General features: G+C 41.0%; 1 protein-coding gene across 1 annotated transcript in view; it reads left to right on the top strand.

Moving 5' to 3' along the window:
- LOC105882445 (glia maturation factor beta) overlaps nucleotides 1-16,602 on the top strand; it is a 902,793-nt gene extending 886,191 nt beyond the window's left edge. The window contains exon 2 of the mRNA XM_075999213.1: nucleotides 16,311-16,602. The gene's annotated coding sequence lies outside the window, so the exon portion shown is untranslated. The remainder of the gene's footprint in view (nucleotides 1-16,310) is intronic.
- Nucleotides 16,603-18,899: the final 2,297 nt, after the last annotated feature.

Here is an 18,899-nt window from a genome sequence, read left to right on the forward strand (position 1 = left end):
CAATAACCTGTGATTTAACAAGTCATTCAGGTGATTCTAATGCATACTCAAGTTTGGGAATCACTGTGTTAAATAATTAACAGCAGATACAAATCAAGAACCATGACTCTTTCCTGCTCTAAACCTTGTAACTGAAATTACTTAAAACATGCTGTGAAAGTTAAAATCTGCACAGAGAGGCTATGATTAATATTTCCAAAAGAGATGACTGCAGGCTGGATACATATTTAAGAGAGCTCTTACCAGATTAGACCTTCAGCATCATGAGACATCAAGGAAAAGTTTCATAAGACAAAAGGAAGTAGATAGAACACAACTTTAATTGCATTTAACCTGAAGAAGCTGTATATATGCCAGAAGTTCTCAAAATCTTGCCATATTTAGATTTCTTTGTGTTTATGCCAAAATTCCTAGGTTGTTTTTCAAAATTTCCTGGAGTTTCTACAGGTTTTCCTTTTTTCTTACTGACAAAGTTAAAATGTGCTGCCATGCATATCTAGTGCTGAATTAAAAAACACTCCAAAACATAGGAGCTTAAAGAACAATGTCTTACCTCTCTTGGGTCCAGGAATGAACTGAGCTGGGTGGTTCTCACTTGCAGTCTCTCATGCTGTTGCAGTCAAGTGGTAACTGAGCCACAGTCAACTGAAGGCTTGACTGGTTTGAGATGATTTCTCACATGGCTAGCAGTCAGCTGGGAACCCAGCTGAGGCTGTCAAGCAGAATCTTACATGTGGCCTTTCCATGAGGCTTGGGCTTTTCACAGCATAGTGTTCTCAAAATGGCAGCACTTCCTAACATAGTGACTGGCCTCCAAGACAGAGCATCTCAAACGTGAGTATCCCAAGAGAACCACGCAGAAGCTGCAAGGCTTCTATGGCCTGGTCTGGAAAGCCACTCAGTGACTTTCTATTGGTCAACTGAGTCACCCAATCAGACTAGAAGAGCAAAACCAGACTCTCAATTGAATGGGTGACAAAAAAATCTGCAACTGTCTCACTTTGTTGCGTAGGCTAGAGTGAGTGCCGTGACGTCAGTCTAGCTCACAGCAACCTCAAACTCCTGGGCTCAAGCAGTCCTCCTGCCTCAGCCTCCTGAGTAGCTGGGACTACAAGCATGCGCCACCATGCCCGGTTAATTTTTTCTATATATATTAGTTGGCCAATTAATTTCTTTCTATTTATAGTAGAGACGGTGTCTCGCTATTGCTCAGGCTGGTTTCGAACTCCTGACCTTGAGCAATCGCCCACCTAGGCCTCCCAGAGTCTAGGATTACAGGCATGAGCCACCGTGCCCAGCCTGCAACTGCCTTTAATTAGTCACATGTCCTTCCACCAAAGCCTCAACATGATCCAGCATCTCAGTCATGTTATCTATTCCATGAAATCAGCTCCTCCTGGAGTTGTCCCTCCCTGGTAGAGCTTTTTGACTTCCTTTTCTAGTACGAACCTGTTTTAGCTGCATAAACACCATCCTAGAACTTCCCTTTCCACCTTAGAGTAAACCCCACCGTTTCCTACATCCGATATTGCCTGGAGGAATTTTCTGACAAAGATTATACAGAATGTAACCTTTTTGAGTTCTTACATGTTTAAAAATACCTTGACTTTGTCCATATGCATAACTGATAATCTGGCTGTGTCTGGGATTCCAGGCTTAAACTGCCTGCCTTGAGGACTTGGATGTCATTGCCCCATCATCTTTTCGCATCCGTTTGCTAAGTTTTTCTTGTTCCTTTAAAGGGTTCTTCTCTCTCACCCAGGAGACTCATTTCTTCCATTTACTCGAAATCTAAATTTCATAAGGTTGTGTCTAAGTCTGGAACTTTCTTTTGTTCATTCTGCCTGGAATTTAGTGGATCTTTTCCTTCTGAGAGCTTGTATCTTTCCTCGAATTTTTTCCTTCTATCATTCAGTTGTTTTTCTTCTATCATTACTTTTTTTTTCCATTTTCCCTATAACTATTATCTAGTGTTGAATGAACAGAGTAAACAATTAGTCATATAGTCACAGATATTTTTTCAGAGATACCAGCTACATTGTTTTCATAAAATTCTCTTTAGTGCACAGAGAGCCCTGGCTTGACATTTTTATGATCTGAGTTATGATGTGGCCGGTGGAATGTGCCCTTGTCATGATCTAAGTGTCCCAATCCATCATTTGTAAACTTAGTCTTAGTTTCTCTTATAAAACAGAAACCCTTAGTATGGAAATAACAACAATAATAATAAATCATAAGGTTAAAAATTGGTGGATCTGATTATTTCCATATGAAGGTTTTGTTTAAAAGTTTCCCCCCAATCCTTTGTGGAAAATGTATTCTCCCACATTCTTTTTTATTTACTTTCACCATTCATATTTAGGTCTTCAACCCATCTGAAATACACTTTTTTATATGAAGTTAGGTAAGAATCTACTTTTATTTTTCTCCATAGATGTAGACAATTCCTTCAACATCAAGATCCTTCAGGTGAAGCAGCACACGTTAAGGCTTAGATGGCGAAGGGTGGCACAGATTAGGGATGGTAATTGACATCGCTTCTAAGTTCTGCACATTTTGCCTGTGGTCCACTTGGGACTTTCTAGAGGGAGTGCCCTTGCTCATGACACAGGTTCCATTGTGGTGACATGGACATAGGGAAAGGCTGAGGTGCTTTTCACCATCTTATTATAGGGAGCAGATCTCAACAAGGGTGAACTAAGGCAGGAGAACATGGTGGATGTCACACATTCTGGACAAAACTGTTGATGAACTCATGTGAGACACCATTAAGAACTCCCAGGGAAAAGTGAGTGAGACATTAATGGGAAAGAAAAGTCTTACATTTCTAGATGGGCACAATGGCAGCCAACCTATGGTTAATTACTATAAAGTTGATTACTTCTATAACCACAGAGTCAATGGGATCAAGGGAAATAGAACAATATATGTTAGTTGCATGCTCTAATGTGCAATGGAGTGAAACTACCATTTTATTTTCAGATTTTTTTTTTTTTTTTGAGACAGCGTCTCACTTTGTTGCCAGGGCTAGAGTGCCGTGGCGTCAGCCTAGCTCACAGCAACCTCAAACTCCTGGGCTCAAGCAATCCTTCTGCCTCAGCCTCCCAAGTGGCTGGGACTACGGGCATGCACCACCATGCCCGGCTAATTTTTCTATATATTTTTAGTTGGCCAATTAATTTCTTTCTATTTTTCAGTAGAGACGGGGTCTCGCTCTTGCTCAGGCTGATTTCGGACTCCTGACCTTGAGTGATCTGCCCGCCTCGGCCTCCCAGAGTGCTAGGATTACAGGCGTGAGCCACCGCGCCCGGCCTATTTGCAGATTTATTAAATGAGAATTACATTTTGTGGACAAAACTGCAGTTTGACAAAAGAAAATTTTTACTCTTGAAACTAAGTCTGTATATTTCACCCATTTCTATTGTTATAAGTGAAGGATTACTCTGTATTTTAGAATTATTTTTCTATTATGCAGTATTCAGCCTGTTAAAGCAAGTGGATATGAAATAAGACATTATAATTATAACATTTAATCATGTAAAAATATCACTAAATCACACCTGAAAGTATCTTAAGTAAAATAGCATAGTGGAAAGAATAACTCAATCCAGAAAGATATTTTTACATGTTTTTGAGAGTACAGAGCAGAAGGTGGAGTGGGGTTCACAAGTGCCTGAGGCAACACAGGAATATAAGGTATAATAATGGTTGATGTTCGATAAATACTTCTGGAATTTCTAATTACAATTTTAAATGACTGTTTTTAAGGAAAATTGCCAAATTCCTCAGAAAGTTTCTTACATCACTCATTGTATCCAGCACATGTTCAGTTCAAAATAAATCAGGGTTTAGTCTCACAGAACTTAATTTTTGGATTTAATTTGATGTAGGTGTACATTTTGCTACAGCTGATGATCTTATAATCCCTTGGGTCATTTTATTTATTAATGTGATTAACCAAATATAAAAACTATTAGAGAACCTTAGTACAGTTAATAAAACAAGTTCCCTAGTAACCTGGGTCAAAATTACTTAATTTAAAAATCTTATATGAGGGCCAGGCACGGTGGCTCATGCCTGTAATCCTAGCACTCTGGGAGGCCAAGGCGGGAGGATCGCTCAAGGTCAGGAGTTTGAAACCAGCCTGAGCAAGAGCGAGACCCTGACTCTACTACAAAAATAGAAAGAAATTAATTGACCAACTAAAAATATATAGAAAAAATTAGCTGGGCATGGTGGCACATGCCTGTAGTCCCAGCTACCCGGGAGGCTGAGGCAGGAGGATCGCTTGAGCCCAGGAGTTTGAGGTTGCTGTGAGCTAGGCTGCTGCCATGGCACTCTAGTCCAGGCAACAGAGAGAGACTCTGTCTCAAAAAAAAAAACAAAAACAAAAACAAAAAAAACCTTATGTGAGTAAATACAGATATATCATAAACCAGAATGTTCAAAAAATTATAACATTGGAGAAACTAATGTATAATCCCACCAACCTAGGTAATAACTGCCATTAATAATTTGGCATAATCAAAACACTTCCACTGAAATGTTTCATGTGTGTGTGATCATTTCTACCCAAAACCTTGGCCGGTGCAGTGGCTCACGCCTGTAATCCTAGCACTCTGGGAGGCCGAGGCAGGCGGATCGCTCAAGGTCAGGAGTTCGAAACCAGCCTGAGCAAGAGTGAGACCCTGTTCCTACTATAAATAGAAAGAAATTAATTGGCCAACTAATATATATAGAAAAAATTAGCCGGGCATGGTGGCGCATGCCTGTTGTCCCAGCTACTTGGGAGGCTGAAGTAGGAGGATTGCTTGAGCCCAGGAGTTTGAGGTTGCTGTGAGTTAGGCTGACGCCAAGGCACTCACTCTAGCCTGGGCAACAGAGTGAGACTCTGTCTCAAAAAAAAAAAGAAAAAGAAAAATCTTGCAGTGATTCCCCATTAATTCCAGGACACAGTGCAAAGTCTCCAATGTTTTCTACCACCTGGCCCCAACTGCCCATTCTAGATGTCCTTCTTACTACTTCCAACAGGGCATCTTAGATAGATAAACTGTTTTAGCCATTTTCTTAAGAGGTGTCAGCATTTATCTAGCATGACTTGGTCAGGGACTGGGAGGTCAGATGAGCTGGGAGGAAACAGAAGTGGATCCCGGGCAGCAGGGGATATTGGCAGAGATTGAGCACAGATCTTGGTACCTCTGTAAAAGCCCTTGGATCTGTGGTCTTCGTCAGGCTAGAGTTAAGGAAACCCATCCTCTGATATTCTTCCTCAGTGATTGGGCTGGCAGAAGCGGCAGGGTTCTAGGCAAAGGCAGATACAGTTTTGTGGGACCTGAAGCTTATACAATTGATGGATCCTTGTCATGAAAAAGTATAAAAACAAATCGAGGCCGGGCGCTGTGGCTCACGCCTGTAATCCTAGCTCTTGGGAGGCCGAGGCGGGCGGATTGCTCAAGGTCAGGAGTTCAAAACCAGCCTGAGCAAGAGCGAGACCCCGTCTCTACTATAAATAGAAAGAAATTAATTGGCCAACTGATATATATATAAAAAAAATTAGCCGGGCATGGTGGCGCATGCCTGTAGTCCCAGCTACTCGGGAGGCTGAGGCAGGAGGATCGCTTGAGCCCAGGAGTTTGAGGTTGCTGTGAGCTAGGCTGACGCCATGGCACTCACTCTAGCCTGGGCAACAAAGTGAGACTCTGTCTCAAAAAAAAAAAAAAAAAAAAAAAAAACAAATCGAAAATACAAAAGTAGGTGCAAATGTGCATATTTATTTAGAAGAAGAAATAAATCACAACAAAATTCAGTGAAGTTGGTAGATACTGTATCACAAAAAATTTATAAAACCAACAGATTATTTTTATTAATTAACTGCCTGACAAATTGCTATAATGTCTTTTTTTTTTTTTTTGTCCACAATGTTTTGGTTTTATGCTCTTTAAGGCCAAATTTTTAGAATTGTCAAATTTGGTAAAACTTCTATCAAGTTTTTTCCTATGTAAGCTGTAAGATTAGGGGGCCTTTCAAGGGTCCTTGTACAGTAATTAATCTTAAATATTCTTTGAATTGACAGCATTCATTAGCCAGTTAGTTGTCAATGACTTAACTGTTGTAGCATGTTGTGAATTTTATGGTTTCTTGTCCATATTTCATGTCAAATCACTGAGAAAAAAATGATAAAGTATATAGTTTGTTTCTGACGGGAGAGAATTTCCATTTTGAGTAGCTAAAAATGGGAACCAAATCTCCTGCTTATACTTTTACATATTTAAATGATTGGAAGGATTTTCCACAGGCTAGCTTCTGGCTTTATATATTCCATGCTTCATTTCTCCTTTACTACTCACAGACTTTTGATTCCAGGTGCAGTAGTATATGTTGGTATTGAGATAGAACATTTGCTCCTACCATTTCTTATCACACCACCAGGTGAGTCATCTCAGTGGGTGATAGGAATATTCTTAGAAGCTATTCCCATACCAAGATGACAAGCAATAACTTAACTGCGCACAAAAGCAACTAGGAATCACATAAATATATCCCACTATGCCCAGGCTAAATGTATTCCTGATTTAACTTCCACTTAACCATTTCCCAAAAATGTTCACAGTGGCCCCAAGACTATATAAAATGAGGGGAAGAGTAAGAGAGGGCAAGTCAGAGTGGAAAGAAACAGCCATCTTAACCAACTCCAGTTAAAATATCTTCCTCTCGCAATTTTTTTTTTTTTTTTTTTACAAAAATTCATGACCAGCTGGGCTCGGTGACTCACGCCTGTAATCCCACCACTTTGGGAGGTCAAGATAGGAGGATCTGGGATTTGAACCCAGGAGTTCAAAACCAACCTGAGCAACATAGCGGGACTCTGTCTTTACAAGAAACAAAAATCAGCTGGGCATGGTGGCAAACACCTGTAGTCCTAGCTACTTGGGAGGCCGAGGCAGGAGGATTGCTTGACCCCAGGAATTGGAAGCTGCAGTGAGCTGTGATGGCGCCACTGCACTCCTGCATGAGTGACAGAGCAATACCTTGTATTTTCTAGAAGACAATGTATACATATTATACATAGTTTGCAATCTATACATACACACATATTCTACAGGCATCACATATTCTGTGAGAAATCTCTCTAGAAATTGCACCTGTTTTAATGATGCAGTTAGGAATTAGATGACAACTTTCCCATGAACGTGCTGTAAATTAGGTAACAGTTATGGCTGAATAGCCACTGCTGATCATTTTTTGCCCTAGAAGAGACAATAAAACCAGATGCTTTGCTGTGTCCAAAGACCTTGCCTGCAGCTTACAGGCAGATCCTTCTTATCATTCTTCTGAAGGAAACCAAAATAGTTCACCCCAAAATATACCTCTTTCACACGTTTCAAGGTGGCTATTCAGAAGAGCTAAAAATATAAAAATAGCTGAAAAGCTGTCTTTTGTGGAGGAGATTTGCATCTGTAGAGAAAAATCTGCATTCATGCAGCCAGGCTTTCTCTGAGAGCCTCCCTTGTCTGAATCTAGGAAAGATTAACTGAGAATCTGATACCTTAAAGGTCTGAAAGAAACATTTATCTTCTGTTTTCTCTGAGGGCTGCTGCGTGTGAAGTTTCATCCATGTAACAAGACCACCTTTGCCAAGCAGGCCTCCTCTTTCCCCACTCCCATAACCTGTTTTGCCATGATCCAAACCCTCACTCTTTCTGTAACCTTAAGATGGTATAAAAGAGTCAACCATCTTCCCTTTCTTTGAGATATTATATTTTGTAGGACTCCCAAGCCTGTTAATACATTTGTATGCTTTTTCTCCTATTAATCTGCCTTTTGTCAATTGATTTTTTAGTGAACCTTTAGAAGGTGAGGGGGAAGTTTTCTCTTGGCCCCTACACCTCAAGAAAGGAGAAATGGCCGGGCATAGTGGCTCACGCCTGTAATCCTAGCACTTTGAGAGGCCAAGGAGGAAGGATAGCTCAAGTTCAGGAGTTCAAAACCAGCCTGAGCAAGAGTGAGACCCCCATCCCTACTAAAAGTAGAAAGAAATTAATTGTCCAACTAAAAACATATAGAAAAAATTAGCCAGGCATGGTGGCACATGCCTGTAGTCCCAGGTACCCAGGAGGCTGAGGCAGAAAGGTTGCTTGAGCCCAGGAGTTTAGGCTAACGCCATGGCACTCTAGCCTGGGTGACAGAGTGAGACTCTGTCTCAAAAAAAAATAGAAAAGAAAAAGAAAGGAGAAATGTAGGCAGTCAGCAATACCCAGCTTGTTAGCAAACTAAACTAAGGTCCATTTGCCTGGTATAGTAGAGCCAGATACTGATGCCAAGATGTGCAGAGAGAGAAAAAGACATTTATGACATGGTTGTAACAGAGGGAATGGCCTGGAAAAAATGGCAAAAATATTTTCTGTCTCTTTAAAACATCCTCCACTCCTTTTTGAGGACTAGAGCCTGCATCTCTGCCTCAGGCCAGTGGTTGGGAGAACAGGGTAATGTCTTTTGTTCATTTGTGCAATAGGAGATGGCCCAGCCCAACCTGGTAAAGAAATATCCTGGGTAGAGGTCACAAGATTGTCTTCAGTGGAGATGGGATGATCAGAATTATCAACTGCAGTTGAACAGTAATTGCCTTAAGCTTAGCACCCATCCTTTAAAAGCTCTGTATTTCTATGAATGTTGGGGGAAAAATTTGGATTTTGAGACAAGAAGGTCTACCATTTTTCCTCCTTTGCCAACAAAGTAAACTCTCTTTCCTTCCTCCTCAAACCACTTGTTCATTCTTCCTTGGCTTCGTGGACAAGTGCCAAGTTTTCGGTAACATGGTGGCAGGCAAGGAGAACAGGCAGCTAATGCTTAAGACTCAAAATCTCTGATGACTTACAAGCAAGGGTTCTTAAAGGCCGGGGTATATGTCAGGAAAGCAGAAGTTGCAGGTAAAATCATATATCAATACATGGAGGTCATGTGTTGGTTTTGCCCCAAAAGTCGGGATATCCTGAAGCAGGGGATTATGGGGCATATGTGGATTCAGAGATTCTTTGATTAGCAATTGGTTCTAATCAAGGAAGCAAGGCCTTGTCTAAAACTTGGGGTCACAAGAAAGGAATGTTAAGGTTTGGCCTGTGGGTGTGACTTTCTCCAGGCCCCTCAGGAAGAAATTTAGAGCAAAGAACAGTGCTCAGAGCTCAACCCTTAGTTCTCCCTTACCCGAAGTCTATGTGATAGGCTGGCATTTTCCATCTAGTGGGGGTTTCTGAAAAACAACTCAAGAACATATGTTAAGATGTTATCTTTTAGTTTCCATAAGGAACTAAAACACTTCATGTCTCTGGTTTGCTTGGAGACTATTGTTTAAGTCATTATCATCTTCTTGCTTATCAGGTTGCTCATTTACTTTTCTAGGCTAGCTAAGGTGCCCAGAATTTCCCTTGAAGGGACTCAAGATTTTCCCTTTATTTCTATGCTTTGTGGGCCTGATAGGCCCATAAGAGGAGTCCCTGGTCCATCTCAGGATGTTTAAGAAGGCTGAAACCAGTGTTGAAAATGGCAGAATGGATAGACAAAGAGGTGATGGAAAAACTGTTTGTCTAAACCAGCTACAAAAGCCAGGAATGAACTTGACATTTCATTTACTCAATAATTCCATGTACCTTTAAACACAGAGACCATATGCTGTCAGCTCCTCAAGTGATTCAACAGAGTTACCACGTGACCCAGCAATTCTACTCCTAGGCATATACCCAAGAGAAATGGAAATATACATCAACACAAAAGCTTATATGCAAATGTTCATAGCAGCATTATTCAGAGTAGCCAGAAAAATGGAAGCAATCCACATCGTGGGGCCAAGGCCCTTGGTCTCTTGGAGGTTCACTGAAAATCACTGACATGAGGCAGATTTAATAGGAGAAAAGGCATACAAATTTATTTAATGTGTATACATGGGAGTCAACAGAATGAAGACCCACTCCCCATCTTGAGGTTACAAAAAGAATGGGGGCTCAGAGCATGCCAGGTTAGGGTGGCAAATCCGGTTTTAGTAGCAAGACAGGTTATGGGAGGAAGAAAGAAAGAGGCTTGGGAGCAAAGGCAGTGTCATTATGTAGAAGAAACCTTACAGATAGCAGCCCTCAGAAAGAATAGATGGGCCGGGCACGGTGGCTCACGCCTGTAATCCTAGCACTCTGGAGGCCAAGGCGGGAGGATTGCTTCAGTTCAGGAGTTCAAGACCAGCCTGAGCAAGAGCAAGATCCCGTCTCTACTATAAATAGAAAGAAATTAGCCAAAACAACTAAAAATAGAAAAAATCAGCCGGGCATGGTGGTGCGTGCTGTAGTCCCAGCTACTGGGGAGGATGAGGCAGATAGCTTGAGCCCAGGAGTTTGAGGTTGCTGTGAGCTAGGCCGATGCCAGGGCACTCTAGCCCAGGCAACAGAGTGAGACTCTGTCTCAAAATAAATAAATAAATAAATAAAAGAATAGATGGAAAATATCCTTTTCAGACCTTTAAAGGTGTCAGACCCTCAGTTAATCTTTCCTACATTAGGAGATTAGAACAAGGGCCCTGGCTGCATCAATGCAGATTCCCCACTGATCTACAGATGCAAACCTCCCCCACAAAAGACAACCTTGCAGAACCACTTAAAAATATGTCAAGAAATTATATTTTGGGGTAAAATATTTTTATTTCCTTCACTGTGAACTATTGAATGGATAAACAAAATATGGTCTAGCCATACGATATGGAATATTATTATTGAGCCACAAAACAAAATGGAGTTCTGATGCATGCTACAACATGGAGGAACCTAGAAAACATGCTAAGTGGAAGAAGCCAGACACAAAAGGTCATATACTGTATGATTCCACTTATATGAAATGTCAGGATAGAAAAATATAGAGAAACAGGAAGTAAATTAGTGATTGCCTAGGGCTGGGGATGATATGGGAAGTGATGAGTGACAACTAAGGAGTTTGGGGTTTCTTTCTGGAGTAATGCAATATTCCAAAATTGATTGCAGTGGTGGCCATACAACTTTATGAATATACAAAAAAAATTAAATTAAAAATACTTTAATTGGGTGAGTTTTATGGCATGTGAATAAAGTTGTTTTTTAAAAACCCATCGACATACAGGTTTTTGTAGAAACATAAGTTTTCAGGAAAAAAAAAGAACAAAAACAATTCCCTCCTCTCTTCCTTTTTCCCCTTTTCCAGGCCCAAAGCTCCCATCTCCGGAGAAAAGACAGTTGCCCCTTCTGTTCGCAGCAAGGATTCGTCTATACTTTGCAAGGGACTCCACTGAATGAAAGTGATCTTTCTGAAATGCAAATTCCCCCTGCTTAAAACTCTTCTCCAGTTTCCTTCAATGCTCCAAGTTGTTTCATGTCTCTGTACCTTTGATCAAAAGAGTTCCTCTGTGTGGAATGTCATTCCTCTGCTTTGTTTAACTAATGAAGTCCTGTGCATTTTTCAAATCATAACTCAGAGGTCACTTCCCCAGGCAGCCTTCTGTGATTGTCCCTCCAACTGTACTCAAAAGCAATACTTTCTCCTCCCAAGCTACCTGTGTCTTGTCAATGTTTCTATTACAGTATTAGTGTTTTGTTTTGTTTTTTAATCTGTTCTGTTTAGTAGAATACCTACATCTTATTCACATTTGTATTCCTGGAGTTTTAGAACAATACCTGGTGCACAGCAGGCACCAAACTAAATATATTTTTTATAAAAAAATTGTGCTGAAATGCCAAGGGATTTCTTTATGTATTCACATAATGATGAAACAGCTGCTGCCAGACGGTTATATGTTTTTTAATAATACACTTTGATCTGTGACCACGTTAAAACTCAAAGAATTATACAACCTGGACTTTGAAATTGGATGTTATCTAGCCCAGTGCCTCTCTAGCTTTAATGTGCATATAAATCACCTGGGTATTTGTTAAAGTGTGGATTTTGATCCAGGAGGTCTCGGGGCAAGCCTGAGATTCTGCATTTCTTTTTTTCTTTAATTTTTCTTTTTAGAAACTTGGTCTTGCTCTGTCACCCAGGCTAGAGTGGAATGGTATCATCATGTTACCGAAAGCTCAGCACTTGTCGTCAGGGGCACTTGTCCTCGAGGCTGCATCAGAAGAATGAGGACAAGTGGTTTGAGGAGAAAGAAAGAGGAGTTTATTAATTTGCCAGCAAATGAGAAGGGATGGAGACTCCTGTCTAAAACTGCCAATGTCCTAATAATAAGCAGAAATACAGAGCTTTTAAAGGGGCGGTTTTCAGTTCTAGGCTACTGTCATTCAACTATAGTTAATGGTTCTGATTGTTACATCTCCACCAAAGATAATACCATGACCTCTGGACCTCCACCTCCGCCAGACCAGGACAGTTCTGTTGAGCCATCTCCTGTAGCTCAAAGAACAAAGGACATTTTCCTGCCCCTGCCAATCACTGGCCTGAGGCAGTAATGCAGATTTTAATTCCCAAAGAGAGGGGGAAGTTTTAAAGAGACAGAAAACATTTTTGCCATTTTTTCATGCCATTCCCTCTGTTACATATTCCTTACTCTCAATTTTACACTTCCATATCTATGAGAGGAGGGGCAACTATTCTGTTATAATCATAGCTCACTGCAGCCTTGAACTCCAGGGCTCAAGTGATCCTCCTGCCTTAGCCTCCCATGTAACCAGGACTACAGGTGCCTGTCTTTGCACCTGGCTAGATCCTGCATTTCCAAGAAGCTCCCAGGTCACGTGGTGCTTTTGGTCCATCAACCACACATGAAGTAACAAGAGCCTAGTTCCCCTGCCCATCAAACAAATGCATGAATTATAGCTACATTTGGACAACTCATCAACAAGCAAACAAATGTGAAAGTGAGCTTTTCTAAACTTCTTTAAGGCAGTGGTTCTCAAATGTTACCTCCATCAGAATCACCTGGAGAGCACAGTTGTGGGAACCGTGCCAAGTGTTCCTAATTCAGTGCTCCTGGGTGGGGCCAGGGAATCTGCATTTCTAGCAAGTTCCTAGGCAAGGCTGATGCTGCTGGCACAAGAACTATACTTTGAGAATCAGTGCTCTGAGAGTCACCCTAAAACTACTGTAATCAATGACCAATTTATTCATAATTGTCAGAGTCCAAGCATTTGCACAGGTGATAGTAAATGAACAAATTGGAGCACTTTGGAACTGTCTGCCACGTGAGAGTAATTTGGTGGTTCATTATGTTAAAAGATGCCTCCTCCATTGGTAAGGAGGAAAGAGCACTGGATCAGGGGTATGAAGACCTGGCTTCCAATTCTGGGTCTTGAACCTGTGATTTACGTCTCCTTGGCAAATGACCAAAGCCCCCAAGCCTGAATTTCTCCATCTACAAATAGTTATACTTTAAGACTCAGCTGAAGCAGCCCCTGCTCTGCTAACCCCCCAGGGCACCCCCTACCCCTGCAATTCTGATCTCCCACCTCACTAGACCTTTACTCTTGAGCAGTGCATTGTAGCTCAGCAACTTGGCAACTGTAATACACACTGCATTCCCTGAAGACAGGGACGAGTTTTAATTATATTTATTCTCAAAGAACTAGAGATACCCCTGGCAGATAGCAGGTACTCATTAAATGTTTACTGTTGAATGAATAAAAGTAATAAACCTTGGGCTCCAAATAGCCCTTTAGGACCTGACTTTATGCTAATATGCTAATTTTAGCTGCTTTGAAGTATCGTTAAAATACAACACCCTACCAAGTATCACTGGGAATGAAAGATGCGTAATTCAATGTTTAATATGACTCTCCCGAGAAGAATACATGGTTAGACTGCTGAACTATAGATGGTTTCTTTTTAAATTTTCAGATTTAATGATACATGGAATTATTTTTGCAGGTAAGTATTTTTACTGCTGCTCTTTATCACAAGCATTATGAAGGAAAGTGTTCCTATAGGGCCTTGCTTTCATAAATAAACTGGGTCTTTTATCATTGTAAAAGTTTCATTGATAAAAGCAATCTTTTTGTACTTAGGTGTTTGTTTTTTAGATTTTAAAATGTATTTTTTTGTTAGACTCACTTTGCTGGTTAATAGAATAATAAATACATATTTCTCCTTTTCCCAGCTCTGCCACATTCCATCTGTGACTTTGGGTGAAGTGCCTAATGCTTGTGTGCCTCAATTTCCTTATCTGTAATACAATGATAAAACAGTTCCTCCATTATACTTTCCATATGACATATATGAGTTAATTAACATCTTTAGAAGGGTGTCTGACATACGGTAAGCTCTAACAAACAAAAACAAATTATTATTTTTAGGTTGAGTAAAATGGATACACTTGCAGGAAAATGTAGGCTTTTTAACCATAACCAGAGGTGATGCTTGCTCCCACCCAGATTACAAGCCAGGCAAGGGTCTTGTTTGAGCAGTTCTCACTGAAAGGGTGGCCTTGTAAAAATAACAGGAAAATATCTAATGCCACAATTTCCCCAATAACAGCTAAAGATTAACCCGATGAGCTCTCTCACTAACAGGCACCTTTGTGGGGTGTTCTGTTTCTCAAAACATCAGAAAAGGGCTGAACAGATGGAAAGGAAATGTAAATCTTTCTCATTTAAAACTACTTTTTAAAACATCTTTTACAGCCTCAAGGAGTTCCTGAGTGGACAAGAGCAGACAGCAGGGTGTGGGCTTCAGGCCTCAGCCATATCTCGAGGGCAGAGTCACATCCCCAGTGACAATCCCATCTTCAGGGAAAGGTGAGGGAGCCAACTCTGACATCCAGCTGCCGTGCTTCTGTTATCAGCCTGCCACCAGAGAGAAAGAAAGGCACAGATGCAGCAGTTTCTCAACTGTATCCTGCTAACTTACAACCCTCCCCCCTTTAAAAAGCCTGAATAGCTGGTTTTCAAAGCCAGCACATTCTCCATTTTTCCACCTCCATGATGGCCCTTTTTCTGTCCAGGAAAAAGTACATAAACTTCTTCTCTCTATCCTAATCTCTGTCTGGAGAAATCTCTCAAAACCCGTGCTTACATTCATGAACAAAGATGGACTTTCCTTGTTTAATTCATGGGGTGCCTCACTCATTTTGTCCAAGGTTTCAGAGAGGACACAGTGCTTCTCCAGGTCTTGTTGTTTTTTCCTAACTGCTTGTCTTTTTTTTTTTTTTTTTTTGAGACAGAGTCTCGCTTTGTTGCCCAGGCTAGAGTGAGTGCCGTGGCATCAGCCTAGCTCACAGCAACCTCAAACTCCTGGGCTCAAGCAATCCTGTTGCCTCAGCCTCCCGAGTAGCTGGGACTACAGGCATGCACCACCATGCCCAGCTAATTTTTTCTATATATATTAATTGGACAATTAATTTCTTTCTATTTATAGTAGAGACAGGGTCTTGCTCAGGCTGGTTTTGAACTCCTGACCTCGAGCAATCCACCCGCCTTGGCCTCCCAGAGTGCTAGGATTATAGGCATGAGCCACCACGCCCGGCCATAACTGCTTGTCTTAATAATGATTCATGAGGCTTATACAGTGTTTTCATTTACAAAGGGCATTCTCAATTATTCTTCTTAAATCCTCCGAACAATTCTGTGTTTATCCCCACTTCACATTTGAGGAAATGACCTCTAAAGGGTCAAGGAGGTTGGCAGATCTGCTTGGGGGCCTGTGAAAAGGAAGTAGGGGAGGCAAAGTGGTCTTTGACTCAGAACCCAGGACCCACCCCATGTCATATGGCAAGTCATGGACATAGAACAGAACAGAAAAATTCAAGTATTGATTAATAGCCTTTATTTGAATCCACCCATCAAAAATTCCTCTGCTCTCCTCTTTGCTCACAGCATAGTAGAGGCTGCCAGCCACTGGAACTGTCTCCAGAGTAGGGAAGGTACAGCAGGGGAGAAGGGAGAGGTAGGTCAGGTGACCAAGCTCGGCAGATCAGAATGAAGACCTAATGGGGATGATTTCAATGTCCTCATAGTCAGTCTGAGCCCTATGAATTAAGGGGAAGCAGGTGTCTTTGATAGCCTGCATGTTGGGGCTTTGGCTACACATTTATGGATATATGGGGATGGCTTGTATTGTTATCAACACTTACTCTTTTATGATTGCACTACTTAAAGCTAGGCACACTTGCCAAAAAGTACAAATGGAAATAAAGGAAAATCATCTCGAAGTATAGATCACCTGAAGATGCTCTACCCAGCAAGTCAGGTCTGTTTTCCAGATTCAAGGGGTTACCATGTGGACCACTGAGGTGATGAAGAAAAAATGAAGCTAATGGAAAAATAGTGATGGTGGCCTAGAGAGAACTGTGACCATCAAGAAGGCTGGCCCAGGCCGGGCGCTGTGGCTCACGCCTGTAATCCTAGCTCTTGGGAGGCCGAGGCGGGCGGATTGCTCAAGGTCAGGAGTTCAAAACCAGCCTGAGCAAGAGCGAGACCCCGTCTCTACTATAAATAGAAAGAAATTAATTGGCCAACTAATATATATAGAAAAAATTAGCCGGGCATGGTGGCACATGCCTGTAGTCCCAGCTACCAGGGAGGCTGAGGCAGAAGGATCGCTCGAGCCCAGGAGTTTGAGGTTGCTGTGAGCTAGGCTGACGCCACGGCACTCACTCTAGCCTGGGCAACAAAGCGAGACTCTGTCTCAAAAAAAAATATAAAAAAAAAAAAGAAGGCTGGCCCACAGGCTAAACAGGACATGGGGACTCTCAGATAAGCCTGCTAGGTGAGGAGAGACTCATGGCCCACTTTCACCTGACACCCCAGCTGATAGCCAGGCATCCTCTAGAAACAGAATGGCCCAGGTGACCTGAAGCTTGCTGTAGCTACATGAGGCATGAGGGAAACCAGCAGAAATCACAACTGCCTAGGCATGTTCAGCCTATATTGCTGCTTCAAAGAATTTCAAGCTAAGTAAATGAATTTTGTATTAAGGCACTAAGTTTTTGGTCATTCGTTGTACTGCAATAGATAACTAATACAGGGAACAATTGTGGTAATTCAAATATGGACTAGATATTATATGATATTAGGCCATTATCAATTTTCTTAAGTGTGATGTTACAGTGATCATATAAAAATATGTCCTTATTTCTAGGAGCTATAGGGGTGATATGTTATCATGTCTACAACTTTCTTTGAAGATTCAGCAAAAAATATAGATAGGTAGCTTGATAAACATATAAAGCAATGTCAAGCCAAAATAAGAGACTGAGGGAAAAATCTCAATCAATTGCTGTTTATTAAGCCAAAGTGGAGGACACACCCGGGAAAAACAAAAACCACAGACAAACCTGTGTCTGTGTTTCTGGAGGGGAATGTGGAAGTTTCAGCATTAAAAGCATACAGAAAAATGAGTAGGGGGAAGTGAGACAAAATGGTTACATTTTTTGGCCAGGCACAGTGGCTCACGTCTGTAATCCTAGCACTCTGGGAGGCCAAGGCGGGTGGATCGTTTGAGCTCAAGAGTTCAAAACTAACCTGAGCAAGAGCGAGACCCCATCTCTACTATAAATAGAAAGAAATTAATTGGCCAACTAATATATATAGAAAAAAATTAGCCAGGCATGGTGGTGCATGCCTGTAGTCCCAGCTACTCGGGAGGCTGAGGCAGAAGTATCACTTGAGCCCAGGAGTTTGAGGTTGCTGTGAGCCAGGTTGATGCCATGGCACTCACTTTAGCCTGGGCAATAAAGTAAGACTCTGTCTCAAAAAAAAAAAAAAAATGGTTACATTTTTGTGAGACCCAGGAAAATATACATTTTACATAAGATAAGGCAAATGTTAGAGAAGAAAAAGGGACTAAAATAAGCATCAGTTATGTAGCTATCCCTGGGTAAGTAGAAAAATGTCTGATCCTGTCTTGTCTCTGTTTTGCACCTGTAAAGATAAGCTTGTAATTCATTATTAGTGTGAAATTGGAATGGACTTTAGTTTGAGGAGCTAGACATAGCCTGTAAACCTAAAGTTACAGTTTGCATGTCCTTGCTTATGGGATGCCAGCAAGGAATTTTCTTAATGAATGACCTGTGGGGCCAGTTCTTCACAGGTGTCTGAGGGCTTGACCTTCTTTTTGCATAAGAAGTTAGGGGGGGTGGTCCTGAGATTTTCATTTTCTTTTTACATTTCCTCCATTCTTCAAAATCTCTCAGAGAAAGCATTGTAGAAGACATGAATTCATTTCATCTAATCCCACGTTACTAGGAAGGCTCATTCATTCTTAGGAGTTTATGGTCCACAGAGAGGAGAAAAATTCAAGAAGGACCAATGTCAAAATTGTAGGCAAAAAATGAAAACTCACAAATGATGGACAAAGCTAGAATTTTCTTTTGAAACAGAATTTTCTCTCTCTAGTTTCCTATTTGTACCAAAGACAAATCATAGTGGGACCAATTTATTTGGCACATAAATTTTAGTCTTACTATACTTGGCTAGATTATTTGCATGAAGTGCAACAAGAATAGTTATTGGCTGTATAGGCTTTCCCTTTTTTAAAAATTGGGTTTGCTGGAACCTTTTTTATAAAGAATCTCAGGTTGAACTTAAAAGCCTCTTGAGCCAAGCCAAGGGATTAACTGTGCCTGTGGATACTTGTATGAATTGGGTAAATTCCTCTTTTCTTGAGCTCTCAAAGTAATTTGGAATTCCTGGACTTGTCAAAAAGTGACCTATTTACTTACTCAGACCAGAAAATGTTATAGATGAGGCCCCAAGACAGTTTCTCCAGAGGGCTTTTTATTGGCCCTTAAAGTCAAACTTAATTCCTCAAAGCAGTCTGGGCATATCTGAAAATATGCCATTTCCCTCAAAGCCTTGGTAAAATAACCAGTGTTTCCAATTCTGTCCTGATACAAAAGATAGCAGATTGTTATTGAACTTATGCAAATAACTATATTGCCATAAATTAAGAATATTCACAAA

The sequence above is a fragment of the Microcebus murinus genome, chromosome X, assembly GCF_040939455.1.
Source record: "Microcebus murinus isolate Inina chromosome X, M.murinus_Inina_mat1.0, whole genome shotgun sequence".
Taxonomy (NCBI): Eukaryota; Metazoa; Chordata; class Mammalia; order Primates; family Cheirogaleidae; genus Microcebus; species Microcebus murinus.